This window comes from Rhea pennata, chromosome 5, assembly GCF_028389875.1.
Source record: "Rhea pennata isolate bPtePen1 chromosome 5, bPtePen1.pri, whole genome shotgun sequence".
In the NCBI taxonomy this organism is placed as follows: domain Eukaryota; kingdom Metazoa; phylum Chordata; class Aves; order Rheiformes; family Rheidae; genus Rhea; species Rhea pennata.
The window spans coordinates 17388971-17397670 of NC_084667.1; positions in this window are offsets into that span (position 1 = coordinate 17388971).

Consider the following 8700-nt stretch of genomic DNA (forward strand, 5'->3'; position numbering starts at 1 on the left):
AAAACCCAAACATGAGTCATTTGCCTGTACACTGTTTTGTCTTGAAAAAAGATCAGGGCAAACCAGCCAAAAGGGAGCTGCTACTAGCAGGGAGCAGCAAAAAACAGAGCTGTGACCACAGCATAGGCAGTGCCCTCACTAACCAGGCTGCAGTCCTACAGTACCTGAATTCTGCAAAGCAGGATGCTGATAACACAAGCTATCAATAGTTCCAGACAAAAAGAAGGTGATTAACTAGGTCCCAGATCCATCCAAGCAGTCCACTTAGGAACAGCAGAAAATAGGTAGAGAAACAGAACTAAGAAAAAGGCTACAGCATGTATCTGAAGTCCATGAAAGAGGCAGGCCCAGAAGCAAAACTAGGGATAAGTGCTCCTACACCACCACCCAGGAAAAGATTAAGGACCCAGGCCTGAGGTTAAATGGAGCTCCTGGGCCAGTGGGCAGAGAGGGTGCGTGGAGGTCTCAGGTGAGACCAATCAGGGCTGTTAAGATCTATTGTAACCGTCCAGCTCTGACAGCTGCAGCATGTTGCAGTAGCCTCTTTTACTGCTTGTGCCCTGCTTTGGACCACCCAGCAAACAGAACTGCAGTTGAGATAACTTTGTCTACTGGATCACCCACTGGATCCTCACTGATTTCTTCAGAGACCCTCAGGAGATCATGTTTCACACTCTGTGAAAGCCATTTTGATTGAGATCCAACATATATTATCCCTGTATCTAATATTTCTGTTTTTATTACATACTTTTTCTAACCATGGGTATGGAAATCAGAACTGTAGCTCTGTAGTTCTAACGATTACTTTTCCGCATCCTCTTTAAAGTTTGATTTAACATTTGTTAGCTATTATAGCTCTCTCACTGAGGCTGATTTAAGTGACAGCTTGTACACCAGTCTTAGCAGTTGAGCAATTTCATATATGAGTTGCCTTAGAACTCCTGGACAAATATCATCTGCTCCTAGCAACTTGTTACTCTTCATTATACTGATTTGTTCTAAAACTCTTTTTACTGAACAAAGACATTATTTCTGAGACATGCTCCTGAATCTGAGATTTTCTCAAATTCAACCCCTTGAAGAAATGGTCTAATCAGGAACTTCTCCATCCTGCTCTGTCGTGAACGGCAATGTAGAGAATACACAGCCTTCTGCAATGACCTTATCTTCCCTGAGAGTCCCTTTTGTACCTTGCTTATCTATTGACTCCATCAACATTGGTAGATTTCCAATTAAAAAAATATTGTTATTATCTTTTTGAGCTGTATGATATGTTTCCACTTAACTTGTCAGAACTTATGCTATTCTTTATTTTTACGACGAAGATATGTCTTCCAGTGTTTTTATTTTGATTGCTCCCCATGTTTCAACATGCTCCCACGTTAAAGATAATTTTTTTTTTTTTTTTACAATCTGTCTGGAATACATTTTATTCCTCTCTTAGATACGTTATTTGCTTGCCTTTTCTAAGCTTTTATGCTAACTGCTCTTTTTATCTTCTTTTACCAACTTCTTCTTCTTCTTCCCCCCCCCCCCACGGGAGTTTGTTTAAAGTTAAATGTCCCTACAGAAATAGCTTAACTTATAGAAAGTATATCTTTCTCTCCTGCAAGGACATTGTACAAATTATAAGCATATAAAGGTCATGTTGAAAGTGTTTCTTCTGTATGTCCCTTTTACACTATCCCCTGTGAGATAACCCTTGATAAATCAATTCTCTTTTGGGGTCTCTGACTAGTTTTCCAAGAAACATATATTTCTAGTTTAGAAATAAATCTTTGCATTATGTGCCTACATGACATTTCCTGTTTATGATACCTGAAGTGCCTCATAGTTACTGTTATGTTCACAGACTTCTAGTCTCCCCAAGCATTTTGAGGCAGTGCTCACTATCTTGGGTGTGTGGTTGATAATATAACCCTAGAAGTTTAATTTTTCCTATTTAGGTGTGGAATTTCACTCCATAAAGATTCTGAGCTAAGTGTTAATTCAGATAATTTTTTTATCCTATTTTATGTTGTGACATCTTTCATCTATAGCATTCAAGCACAGTTTAACTAATTATTATTGCATACTTTAACACTGGGAGATGTCACAGTTAGCATTTATGTTCTTATGTTAGAGAATCCACACTTAAGGAAAACATTATGAATGCTCCAAATGCAGGAAAGGCTTCAGGGAGAGCTTGTGCCTGATCAGATGCCTCAGCATCTGATCATGAGACAGAAAGTCATGGGAAACATGTTCAGAGATGTATTTGTTTGACTTTAAAATGTGTATACATTTTAGCATGCTGTGCTGATATTACAATTGGCATTTCTCTCTTGTTGGTTTTACTGTACATGGTGGCTTGGAGGCAAAGTTTTTATGTTAAGAAACAAAATTGGTTCCATACATGAGAGATTTAACTTTCAGATAATCATAGAATCAATAAGGTTGGAAGGGACCTCTGGAGATCATCTACTTGAACCTCCCTGCTCAGCAGGGTCACCTACAGCATGGTAGACAGGGTTGCATCCAGGTGGGCCTTGAATGTCTCCAGAGAAAGAGACTCCACAGCCTCTCTGGGCAACCTGGTCCGGTGCTCCGTCACTCTCACAGGGAAGAAATTCCCCCTCACGGTCAGGCAGAACTTCCTGTGCTTCAATTTCTGCCCTTTGCCTCTTGTCCTGTCGCATGGGACAACTGAAAAGAGTTTGTCCCCGTCCCCTTGACACCCTCCCTTCAGGTACTTATACACATTGATAAGATCCCCCCTCAGTCTTCTCTTCTCCAGGCTGAAGAGGCCCAGCTCTCGCACCCCTTCCTCACAGGGCAGGTGCTCCAGCCCTCTGATCATCTTCATAGCCATACGCTGGACTCTCTCCAGTAGCTCCACATCTCTCTTGTACTGGGGAGCCCAGAACTGGACACAGTTCTCGAGATGAGGCCTCCCCAGGGCTGGATAGAGGGGCAGGATCACCTGCCTTGACCTGCTGGCAACAGTCTTCCTAATAAAACATCTTACAGAGAAATTTCTGTATTGGACAGCTGGGTAGGGATTAATATTTCTTTTGGAAATCTGCCAAGACAAAACTTCAGAATCAAAATAGGTTTGATTTCTATGTATGTTTTTAGGGACAGCCTATGCCTTGGCAATAAATAGTGCTAGGCTAAAAATGATATGGAGAATGTATAAGCAGGTAATAATGTTGAGTACTTTCCTAGTGTGTCCCATTCAAAATATTCTGAAAATACGTTGAAATACTATACTGAGAAATGGGACATTTAGTCCTATTTCATGAATAAGGAAATTCAAATGCTGACTCATGAAACAGCTGATCCAGGATCACTCAATCAGTGGCAGAATGAGAACTAGAACCCAGGAGTCCTGTGTCTGCTTGCCATGGCAATCATGAAACCTTCCTGTTTCCAAGTAACATTTGGTAACAGAGCAGAGCTTCTGCTTTTCAAGCATTCTCTTATGAGGGCTTACAACACAGCTGAGTGCTATTACCTCTATTCTAGACAAGTGAACAAGAACAGAAATAAGGTCAGGTGTTCAAAGCTGATTCTCTGAAGAGAAGCACCTTCATCCATATTTAGGATCTGAAACAGGTGTGCAGTTTTCAAAAGTGCTTAATATCTGTGGCTTTCACAGAATTTAGGGCTTCAGCTGTGAAAAATTACTCTTGAAGGAGATACCTAGCTTCATGTAGTGGAGGTTTAACTAGAGTCAGTGTTTCTGTGACTATTTGCTTTATATGTACTGACAAAGTACTTTGCCTTGAATCTCTGTGACTGCAGGAAGTGTTTGCTGTGGAACTAACTAGATTTCCATAGAGCTGATAGTGGGAAGTGGGTCTTTTGCAGTGTTTTCTTATGAGATGGAGGAGGGTTGTGCTACCAGCATAAGTGACTAAATAGTATCATTTTGGTGCTGAAAGAGTTCTCTAAATCAGAATGCAGTGCATGTAATGATGTGTGTCAGGAGAAAACAACCATAGTAGATGCTTGATAGTATAAGCATATATGATTAGAAGACCAGAAGGAACCTTCTGAGCCAGTGAGTTCAGCCTCTGCTGACCCAGGCTTTAACATCATGTGTAAGTCTTCTAACAGAAAAAAACTCTTTACCTTAAAATCCTCCCCATTACATATTCTTGTTAGAATGCTGTTTTGAAAACAGATTTTATGAATTATGTAGTTGCTAATGGTGGTAACCCCACTGGGAGCTCATGGGAGAAGTCATAGTGCCAGGAAACACTACTGATGACCCAAACTATCCACTGATGTAAGGATTTGTGACAGAGCTAAAGATGGACTGCAGCAGAAGGCTCAGCATGGGGCTTTAGGTGAGTAGCACATCATCATTGCTACTAAAATAGGCACCTTCTGGTCACCATCACTAACTTTCAGAGCACTGATTTATATGAGAGGATTTAGTTCTACAACCCTACGGTTCTAAGGGGAGAAAAAAGCTGAGGGTACTAAACTAGAAAGGACAGTGTTGAAGAAAGTAGCTCAGGTTTTCTGTCTTGGGCAGATTTTTACTTCTCATTTAGAAAAAATAAGCTTGTAAGTTTTTCATATAATGTCTAAGTATTCATATATTTCACCTGCCACAGAAGAATTAGGCTGCTTAAATGAAGCTGAAATGCTCATGGTAGAGAAGAATAGGCATAAAAGAACAAAGAGTATGATGATCTACGTAGCTAAAGGGATGTGTAATTTCAGATATGCTGGAGGAACGGGGAAGTATGGAGACAGGAAATGGTTTGCTCACTCTTGAGTAGATAGTGATCCCCTCTGCAAAAGAAAAGAAGGGAAATTCTGGAGCTAGTATAACTGCATTCTTATTCCTCAGCTTTTTGGAGGTATATATGTTTTTAACATGTTGAGACTTGTCGTCCCCCATCTTAAAAAATGTGCTAGATGAACTTTCATGAAAACAAATATTTGAGACTCTGATTTTAATTCTCATCTGAAATATGGAGCTTCCAGCCAAAAAATACTTCAGACACCAAGCTGTGACTATCAGCTTGTTATAATTCGCTGAAGAAAAAGCAATATATCTAGTAATCAACACCATTTCTTGTATTTTTCTTGACTACTTGAAAGATTTTAAAAATATTTTTACACAAGTATTTTCCAAATTTGTTTGCTTTTGAACCCTAATGGCTTATAGCACATACAGGAGATACTCACATCATGGTCCTAAGTCTGGAGACCATTAAGTAGCAGATATGTAGGAATTTGACAGAACTTGGCTTATTGCATTATTGGTATTTGACAGTAGCAGCAATCCATAGATGAGTGTTACATTATCTCAGAGATCTCCAAATAGTGGCTTTTCAACTGCATGTTGTTTGTGATCCATTCAAGAGCAGTTTCCATGCAGGGGCTATGTTGTGCAGCCAGTCCTATACCCTGTGCTGGTATGGAATATAATCTGAATCTTCAGCTGCATTTTAGTCATACTAGATCCAACCTGAGCATCTATTATTATCTAGTTTCCTAAGGAATTTGAGGGATTTTTGGAGAGACACAGCTATCTCTAGTGTTACCCATAACCAGAATACCTCTATCTTGGCTTTCTGACGTTTATGATGAACTGCAGCTAATTTCTAGCTTCTTCTTATCAGTGGAATAGATGAGGGGAAAAAAAACAAACAAAAACATAATTTTCTTTGAAAGGCAAATTGGAGAATATACCATAGCAATTTCATGCTGGCTGATAGCAGCACCAAGTATTCGAGAGCCCGATGTACTGCAGAAAAAGTTGTATTTCAGTTGGTCGCTGCCTTACATCTGGAGACTGATAAGGGATAGAAACAGATTTATAACAGTAAATAGCTGTCTCCATCAGCCGAAGATCTGGACACATCATAAGCATAGTTCAACTAAAGCAGGGAAAGAAAAAGAAGGGTGACAGAATAGAACTCTATTATGGCTGAATCTCTGCTTGGGGAAGGCTGTCTGCCAGCAATGGAATTACTGTGGCCTCTTTTGCTACACTTAACTGCTTTGCAAAGGAAAATCAATACTTTCCCTGGATGCAGTGGAGAACTGAAACCTTATACCTTAAACCTTTTGCTTTTTAAATAGTTGATGTATCTTTAGCTGTTACTAGAATGGATATAACTTGCTAGTGCTTTTATCTCCAGGTCAATGCTAATACTCTGTTGCCAGAATAACACTACAGCAGGTAAGCTCAGTTCACCTTCTTTTTCTTTCTAGATTTATGATTACATAGGTACAGTCTGTTACTAGAGGATATTATGAAGGATGTGGAGAAAACTGGACGTTCCCATTCTTGGCAGTAAGGATGCCACCATATTTCACTGGGATTAGGAGAAGTAAATGGACATGCCAATCCCCATATGCATGTATAAAAGCACAAGTGCATGCATAAATACAAGGGCACAGCCTCTTGCAAGCACAGAAGCGTACAATTATCAATGTATTTACTCTACAAGGTACTTCTATGTATAGAAGAGCTGTAACAGAAGTTTAAACAGTCTGAGTGACATACTGCCTCTATGCATTTGTGTGGTGAGGATAAGATGAGTCCTCTCTTTATCCTCCTGCATCCATTCCTGTGGGCAGGATCTGAGATGGAACTAGAAACGAGATTTTGATCAGAGCAGTGGTTATTGTGTTATATTATCAGCTCTGAAGCACTGTTGTGACCAATTTTGTATGTAATCTAAATTTTCACAAGTATAAGAAACACGAAAGTTTTCAGATGCTGTCCCAGTTCGCCTTAAAAGAGGTTCTCAGGAGGAGGCCTATCAGAGCTATAACGGCCTCCTAGAATACTGGTTTCAACTGCTTTCCTGTTCTTTCCCATATCCATTCTTACTGCCAGGATAGCAGACTCACATTGCCCAAAACTGAAAGCTTCTCTGCTCTCCCTTCTTATTCCAGCCCCTTCCCACCCCCTACTCCAGAGATAACACCTTCAGAGCACAAATTCAGAGTCACTGAGGTGTGAGTTTCAGAATTCAGCAATAAAAATACAAGCAGGGTCAAAGCTTGATTTTGAGGTTCTGATCAGCATCTCATACATAATATAAGTGTACCCACTGTGACATCCTAAACCCTGAAATGTTGGCTTAAAGCTCCACAACTCCCTTTCACTCACTCTTTGTCCTCCCAAATAGCTGAGGTCAAATGTGTAAAAGGTACCTAATTGTATTGATGTACTGCCAGCCAATTTTATATGATTGTCTCTGTCATTCCTGTTCTGTACACACAGCATCCCCTGTGTATGGTTAATTGATACTGAATTGTTCCCTTTTTCATGCAGCTTTTGTTCAGAGATGTTACCCGAGAGCCCCCTGTTCTTCCCAGGGTGAGATCAGCACCTAGAAGAGTAAAGAAGAATTCATTTACCAAACCTGAAGAATAGAAGCTCGCCCTAAACTTACTCAGTAAAGAGGGGGTCACTTTTGACAGCTAGCAAAATCTGTGTTGGTCATAGGCTGTGGAAGCTACATGGCATGGCATATTAGACTTAACAGGGGCATACATACACCTATTCCTTATCTAGTATTAGCAGTTCAGGGATTACAAATAGTTTGTTTGAAGTGCTGAACACCTACTGAAACTAGATACTATACCAGGCTTTGACACTTGTCCTGGCCTGATATACTAGGCAGTTTGAACACAGCCCTGTTCCTGTGGAAGTTAGGATTTTTATAAATTTTTTTTGCTTAGTGATTGGACTTCCCCATCAATTTTAATATGTAGTGTCAGCTGCTATCACTGAAAATTTATTTTTAAGCTGGAACTTTCAAATGTAGGAAGTATTTAGAACTATACAAAGTGTGCTTGCTGTGAAAACTGAAGCATCTCTGTCAGTTATTGTATCAACATAGTGACATTGACAAAGCAAAATAAGATAACATTTCTGTTTTTACTGTAGATTGCCAGGTAGTTAAAGTTTCTACCTGTTTCACTAGGAAGTTCAACATCATTGTCAGTCCTGATTCCAAAAAGCATATTGGAGCATTAATATGGGTTTGATCTGGAGCAGTGGAAATGTTGTGGATTAACAAGCTGGAAAGAAGAGCAGGGAGAGGTAATAGGGCACTATGTCAAACAAGGACATGGGGTTAAAGCTGAAGTAGGAAAGGCAGATCTGGAATTGCAGGTTGCAGACTCAAGTTTGCCTGTAGAGCTTTGTTGTTCACACAGACCCTAGCAGGGGAGCAAGCCACTGCTATTAATCTTTCATCTCCAGGAGTGCTAATTTACATGCAGTTAATTCATTAAAGAATAATGGAATAAGTCCACTGGAACCTACCTACCATTAGAAATATTTATGTAGTCTTTTCCTGCTGTGCAGTCTGAAAGACAGATACAAGTCACGATTTCATACTCTGGGATAGCCCCAGCAAGTACTGTTTTTTCCTGATGAGCTATGAGAAGCAGCCACCAAAAGCACTGCCAACACTGAATGACCAGTAGAGTACTGTCTTTTAATAGCAGATACTTTTAGGACCACACACCACTTCTACAATACAATTTGCATAAATCCACAGGACTATGCTGAAGTAGCTTACATGTTTACAAATATTGACAAGCATCTTAGTTGCAGTGGTAGATAAGGGGCCAGCGCCTGAAGGTGCTCCATGTCTAGGACACTCCATTGGGATTCAATACATTTTAGCAGATTTGGGCTGTAAGGTAAAATCCTTGCAATCCCAGATTGCA